The 6,842-nt window shown below is 40.9% G+C and overlaps 1 protein-coding gene across 2 annotated transcripts in view; it reads right to left on the reverse strand.

Moving 5' to 3' along the window:
• The window catches only part of eya4 (EYA transcriptional coactivator and phosphatase 4), a 48,687-nt gene extending 44,624 nt beyond the window's left edge, over positions 1–4,063 (reverse strand). Inside the window, exon 1 of one of the 2 annotated variants that reach the window (XM_073492838.1) lies at positions 3,695–4,063. The gene's annotated coding sequence lies outside the window, so the exon portion shown is untranslated. The remainder of the gene's footprint in view (positions 1–3,694) is intronic. The other variant, XM_073492839.1, reaches the window with a different exon arrangement.
• Positions 4,064–6,842: the final 2,779 nt, after the last annotated feature.

Consider the following 6,842-nt stretch of genomic DNA (forward strand, 5'->3'; position numbering starts at 1 on the left):
TCACACTGGATGAAACCACCCACCCCACTGTATTAATCTCTTTTTTTCCATGTCTTTGTGCATCTGTCGGTTAGACCTTCTGTCAGTGTGTTTATGTGTGAGCAACAGGAGACTGAAGGAGGGAAGCGGCAGCGTTAACTTCACCATATCATCTTCAGCCGTGGGTGAAGTGGAGAGATAATTGCAGAAGTAAATATCAACAATGAAAATGGAGAAGTGTAAGCGATACGGCTGCCTGGCTGGCTCTGGACCACAGACACAGTGGCTGGCTAGCACACGAAGACAGTGAGTGACCCTATTAATACTAGACAGGAGACAGGTTGGCGCAGGAGTCTGGAGCGGCGGGGAGGCCGAGGTGATTGTCTACAACTTAGGTGAGATTAAACGTTGAAGACATAAATTGCATTCTGTTTTTTGTTGTTGTTGTTGTTGTTTTTATTTTGTTTTGTTTGCCACTGTCACGCAGAGGGTGACGCTGCGAGAAAAAATGCCAACTGAAAGAAGAGAAAACAATGCCAGCATCCCGACAGAAAAGGCACAAAATGGCTCCTCTCTTACAAAGGCCGTCAGAAAAGTTTGACAGTTGGACAAAAGGGTGGGCGGCGGGGACACGCACAAACACAATAGTCCTTCCCTGTCATTAGATCTGTGGTTCCCAGCAGAGGAGTGCCACCGAATTCACATTTCCAGCGAATTTACATGAAAGAAATTGTTCTTTTCACATATTTGATGCATTTGATCAAATTAACTTCAGATTAGGTGAAATCGTATTTTTCTGCAGCCACACTTGGAGCCAGTATCCAAAGAAAGGTGCAAATGCTGTCCTTTCTTATCGTCATGTTCAGATGAGGGTTCATATCAGGGTAAACGTTTCCAATGTAGGGGATAAGAGAACTCTCTGTTTACTCCTCTACATGGGCTGAGTAGTGTTTTAACTTAAAATGTGTCCCAAAACATAAAATACCAACATTAACATTAAATAAGAGCAACAACAGACCATTTTCAGTTTGTTCAGTGTGTGTGTGTGTGTGTGTGTGTGCGTGCGTGCGTGTGTGTGTGCGAGCGGTGCACGCTCGTGTGGACTCGTCTGGCTCGATCCTTTAAACTAACTGGCATCCTTTTAATTTTTCATAGCGTTCAGCTCCTCCTCGCCTGAAACCGAAGACAATAATGCGTCTCTCAGGTGAATTGATTTGTGCCCTCTCCCTCCCTCACCCCCCTCCTCCCTCCCTCCCTCTTCTCTCTCGCTCCCTCTCTCTCTCACCTTTGTGGAGGACAGATTCAGCCCTCTATCTGTTTTGCATTTCACTCTCCCCTTCATGCTTTTTTCTGTCTTCACTGGGGATGTAGTGGACAATTAACCCATCCATTGATTCATTATCCTTTTGAAGGGTTGTGGGTGGCCTCCCAGCTGACATTGGACATGAAATGGGCTGCACCCTGGAAGGGTAGCCTGTTCTTAAAGTAGCCTAACGATTACCAATGATTTAATGATTCTTAGTGAAAGGTTTGGGGCTTTAAAACGTATATATGTGACACAGTATTGAAGTTTAGAATAAGTCTTTTAAATGGTCATTTATCTATACAGTGATGCCTTTTAAAATAAACCTCATTAATTGCTTTTTCCTACTCTGGTCCGCTCACCTCTCCTGTGTTACATCCCACTACACATGAGTGCCTGGCGCGGCCCTGAACTCACCCAGTAGTTACCTGACACTGCAGGGTGAATCAATAATGCCTGCCATTTCCTTCAGCGTCCCAGAAGAGAGAATTATATTTCCCTCCATGGCTATTGACAGCGACATAAGAAACACATATGGGACGGCGGAGGGATTAGAAAGTGGACTGCACAGACGCACTGTGTGTAATCTGCTGCTATAAAAGCCACAGAGAGGAGAGTGTGGAGCAAACCGCAGACTGCTGCTGCTGCTGCTGCAGAGAGAAGTCACAGTTAGCTGTAGTTTTTTATTTTTTTATTTTAAGCACAGATCAATCTTAATAAATTAATCTTTTTTGTTGTTGTTAAAAAGCTAATGATTTTATTTGTATTCACAGGAAACATGCAGCCACAAGTCTCATCTTTTACATCTGAATTTAAAAAAGGGCCACACTTTCTATTTTCAGCAGCAACACTGAAGAGACACACGACATTTATTCAAAGGAGTGACTGTCAAAATAAAATAAAAACGTCCCATGTGCGCCTTTACAGAGCCTCGTATATTTTTCAGCACAAATACGAGGAAATTTAAAAAGGAATTACAGTAAGAAGGGTGTAAATCTATTTATTTATTATTGGCACACGATGGTAAATGAAATTTTAACCGAATCATTTTGAATCTCTCCCGACTAACTTGCACTCGGCTTTTATCGCTTTAAAATGCAGCCTTACAGGCAGTTAAACTGGCTAAAAGACGGTGTTTCAGATAGCCGAGTGGTGCGAGAGAACAATGCAATAAAACAATAAAAATACGTCATAATTTAAAATAAAAATACGCCAGAAAAACAAAGAAATCCTAAAAAAAATAATATTGCGTTGGAAACATTTTTAATATATCCTAAAAGACAGAAAACGGACAAACCCCAGTCGGGAAGGCTGCGTCATAATTTCCTCTTCATGATGCTCAACTATTTTAAATTAATTGCATGTCACGCGTTGTTTTGTAAAAGCTGCTGCTTAATTCGTATAAATAAATTTAAATTAAAAAAAGGCCTGAAGAATGGTTTATTTTTATCCTCTACGTGTGCAGGACTTTACGAGCTGAACCCAGTCCATCCATCTTTCCTGCGCATTAATGCGCGTTGGTTAACTATGAGACCTTAATGTGAAATCTAATCTGTATGGATTACGGCGCAGTATGGCCTATCAGATTTTGAGCCGGCGCGTAACCTGTCATGTTGTTAGGGGCAGGCCAATAGCCAGGGGCCATTCAAGCCCTGCAGAGCCCGGCCGTGGTTTAAGATTCCCATTTCCTACATATCAAATATAAACACAAACTCCACGTGGGATGAGAGGAGAGATGGGGAGAAAAAGTGGTGGACGCACGGAGGTGACGCTTGCTGGCGCACAAATTCCTCCGTGTGTGATGAAATCTGGATGAAAAGATGCAGAGACCACACTGACCCGCGGTCAAATCCTCCAGATATTGTGTTTAATTTTATCAAAATCATTTTAGATTTTTTTTTTCTTCCTATGTAAAGCCTCGTATAACGTCAGTTTTAGAGGAATTGGGCTTCTTAAACTGATGTTAAATTAAGTTCTTTAAAAAGTAAAGTCTTTACCTGGAAATCAATAGGAGGATAAAATACATTTAAGAGAGCTTCATGTGCTGAGGACTTCATCCCAAAGTGAGTGAGAAAGTGACACAGACGTAAATATTATTATCATCTCCTCTGAAAAACGCATTAATGCGCATGGAACAGCCTGACGACAGCAATTTACGCACATGAAAATCATGATGTTGTCATAATTTGAAAATTTAAAAAAATGTGAGATTTTGTTACTGGATGATAATTCAGTTTAAATAAATCAAATGCTTATTATGAAAGGATTCATCAAAACACATCAGACTGAATCAAAGTCAGTAACTGTTCTGGAGTCGCAGCCACCCAAACGGTCCCTGAGCTGATGTTTGGACGCGTCAAAGCCGCAGATCTCTAACTTGTCTGTAAATTGAGAATTAAAAGTGAACATTACCTGTGTCAAAATTTATTTTTTCGTCTCCGGCAAGAAATCAGCTCCCAGCTTTCCTTCACTCCTCACAGACGACTCATAATCAAATGCAGTGTGGTCGCCGCACAGCTCTCCCTGCTGTTAGCAGGCTGTCACTGACTGGGTTCAAAACACCTCAGCCACTGCTGGCCATGACCAACAGGAGTCCCCCCAAAAAAACAAGCCCGAAGAGTTTTTCCACGCTCGATTAAAGTCATTTACAAACTCAAAGCCAAGTCCCGGCTCGCGGTCTCGGTGACGGGACCGCTCACTTCTGCGGGAAACACCATTATTTTCAGTCCGCGTCCAAGTTTGAGCACCAGGCTGTTCACAGGCATTAGGCTCAACTTCATTATTGAAAACCGTGCCTGCTGCGCATGCGTCCAGCTGCCATGCGGACACTATTGGGCAAGTGTCCAAAGGACTAATGGGGTTCAGGAGGGAGGGAGGGGTACCGAAATGACATTCTTATTAATAGTTTGGCCCAAATGACGAGCTCACAGTTTTATTTATTCCATCAGAGCAAAAACAACATGCACCCACTGACCAGCATGCACCTCTCTATCTATCTATCTATCTATCTATCTATCTATCTATCTATCTATCTATCTACACTATGGGCTTTTGAGCATAAAACCTCAAAAACATATCAAACAAACAAACAAGCTACATGAATAACTCCAATAAAAAGTGGACACAGTTTGGTTCACTGAGCCGCTGTTTAAAGACGACTGCCAGGGCCGCAGCCAGGATTTTGAGAATACTGAGGTCAAGCGCCCCCCCCACATCCCCCATAGTCCTTCAATTTAATTTAATTTAATTTAATTATTTATTTTGCTTTTTTTTTTTTTATTACAAAAGATCATATCAGCTGAAAATTTTGAGTGAAAAGTTGAATCTTTGAAAAATGTCCATAAATTCCTGAATATATTAGTATCTGGTGTGTACTTGTTTTCTGTATTGAGAGCACGCACGCTGGCATGGACTCCACAAGTTTGAGCAAAACCTGATGACAAAAATACTTTGACTCGATGCATACTGTATGCCAGCTTTATATCCCTTACTATTGTAATGTTACATCAAATATTTAACAATTCGAAAATAATTTTATTTGATTAATTTCAGCATAAAATTGGCAAATAATTTCATTTTTATAGGATCTCCGCTAGCTTCTTTTGATGCTTCTTTCTCAGGTTAGGTGAAACACACAAACACACATGGGACAAGATTTATTTATCCACATCTATGAAAGACAAAATAACAAGACATATAGAATAAAACACAAATAAAACACTTTATTATAGTGCAGTTTTAGACAGGACTAAACCACATGAGACTGGCTCTGACTGGCTCATAACCCAAAAAGAGAAGACAACAAAGTTATATGTTTACTTTCCACCATATTAACAAGAGAGCGTGTTTCACTCACCGTTTAAAGCTTTTTGAATTTAAAATGTATTTGATGTAAGTTGGTAAAAGCCTCAAAGCTTCTTGTAGAAACATTCTTTTGAAAATGATTTGTTTAAGTCTGGGAAGATATTGCTCAAGATTGTCAGTGGTGTATTTAATGTAAGTTGTCCTGGAAAGAATTCAATTTACCAGAAAAGAAAAAAAAGGCTTTCCCAATAAACAACACAATACTTCAAATAAACGAATGATGAATTATCCAACCTAAAACATGCCCCTGACAGAGAGTCACTTGAAAACAGTTCTTGTAATGACATATACAGTAATACAAATATCAGAGGGGACATGGCAGATAGAAGGAACGCATGGTGCTGTTTAATCTGTATACAGTTAGAGACAGAGAAATGGAGAACAATTTGTGCTAATAAAAGCCAGAAAACATGCTGGGTGTACAAAACACAATAACAAACATAAATCAGCGCGACTCAAATAAATCTTGTGAGAGTAAAGTCAGACAGCGCTGTTCCACAGTGGCCCCGAAAAAGATGACAGATTTGGCCCCGGAGTGTAGTTTATTTGAAAAATTGAATGTTTGTTATGGATTATGGACTCTGGGACTGTTGGATCCCGCTGGCCTCGGACCAGCGCTCTTTTACCATGCTGTAATTTATTTGGGACGATGATGTCAGCAGCCTCTGCGACCGATCCCTGATTGTTGGTTTATAGATCCTGCTGACAATCACTCACACATACATACAAAACACGCAAACACATCTCGCATCCTTCGCCCTGCCTCTCTGTCCCTCTCATGCACACAAATGCATTTTGTTTATATGATTCAAAGGGCTTCTTGGTATTATTATGTGGAAAGAAAAGAGCCAAAGTTTCCCTGGCATCGCACATGCAAACACTGAAAAAAAATGTTTGTTCTTTGCGGCATTGGCTGGCACATCAGCTGGCAGAGCCACAGAGAAAGAGAAAGCCACTGACATACTGGCAAAGCAAAATGAAAAAGTGAGAGTGGAGTGAAAAGGAGGCTGTCATATTAATTTTCTTACCTCAGCGCAGCTTTTACCCTCACTCCTTTCATTTCTCTGTCCATTCATTTTCTTTTTCCATGTGTCTGTTTAATTGGGTGCTGGGGAACATGGATTCAGTATTAGTGATGTCACCCGCACATTAGTGGCTGGATTTTTTGAAGACTCAACTTTGGGCTGCCACTATCTTGTCAAATATTGGGAGAAAGCAAGTTCGAGTGCGGATGGAGACGAGGCTGGGTGAGTATCTCGCAAACCACACGGCATTAGGCAACAGGTCCTTCACATTAAATGACAGAATACATCGTTTGACCACAGTGTCTAGACTAAGACATGGAGGAGTCTTCTGATCATTTGTCTGTGCCTTTCAAAACTCTCACTGTTGAAAAAAATAAATCAGTTTTATGAGGTGACAATGTGATGGTTATGTTTTGGTTGGGTTAAGGCGCAAAAAACATGTGCATGTGTTTAAGGGAAGATTGTGGTTTGGGTTAAAATGACGAATCTGTTAAGGTTAGTGGAGCTTCGTTGTCATCCTTCCCATGTGCGACCCATTTTCGCTCTGTGGCCCAATAGCAGTCGAGTAAGCTTGATACTTGGATGATGTCCGGTCAACTTTCCTGTTTCTTGTTAAACTTATGTGTGCTTGTTTATGTTGAAAAGGAAAAACAATGAATAAGATGGTTCAA

This window comes from Pagrus major, chromosome 22 (genome assembly GCF_040436345.1).
Source record: "Pagrus major chromosome 22, Pma_NU_1.0".
Taxonomy (NCBI): Eukaryota; Metazoa; Chordata; class Actinopteri; order Spariformes; family Sparidae; genus Pagrus; species Pagrus major.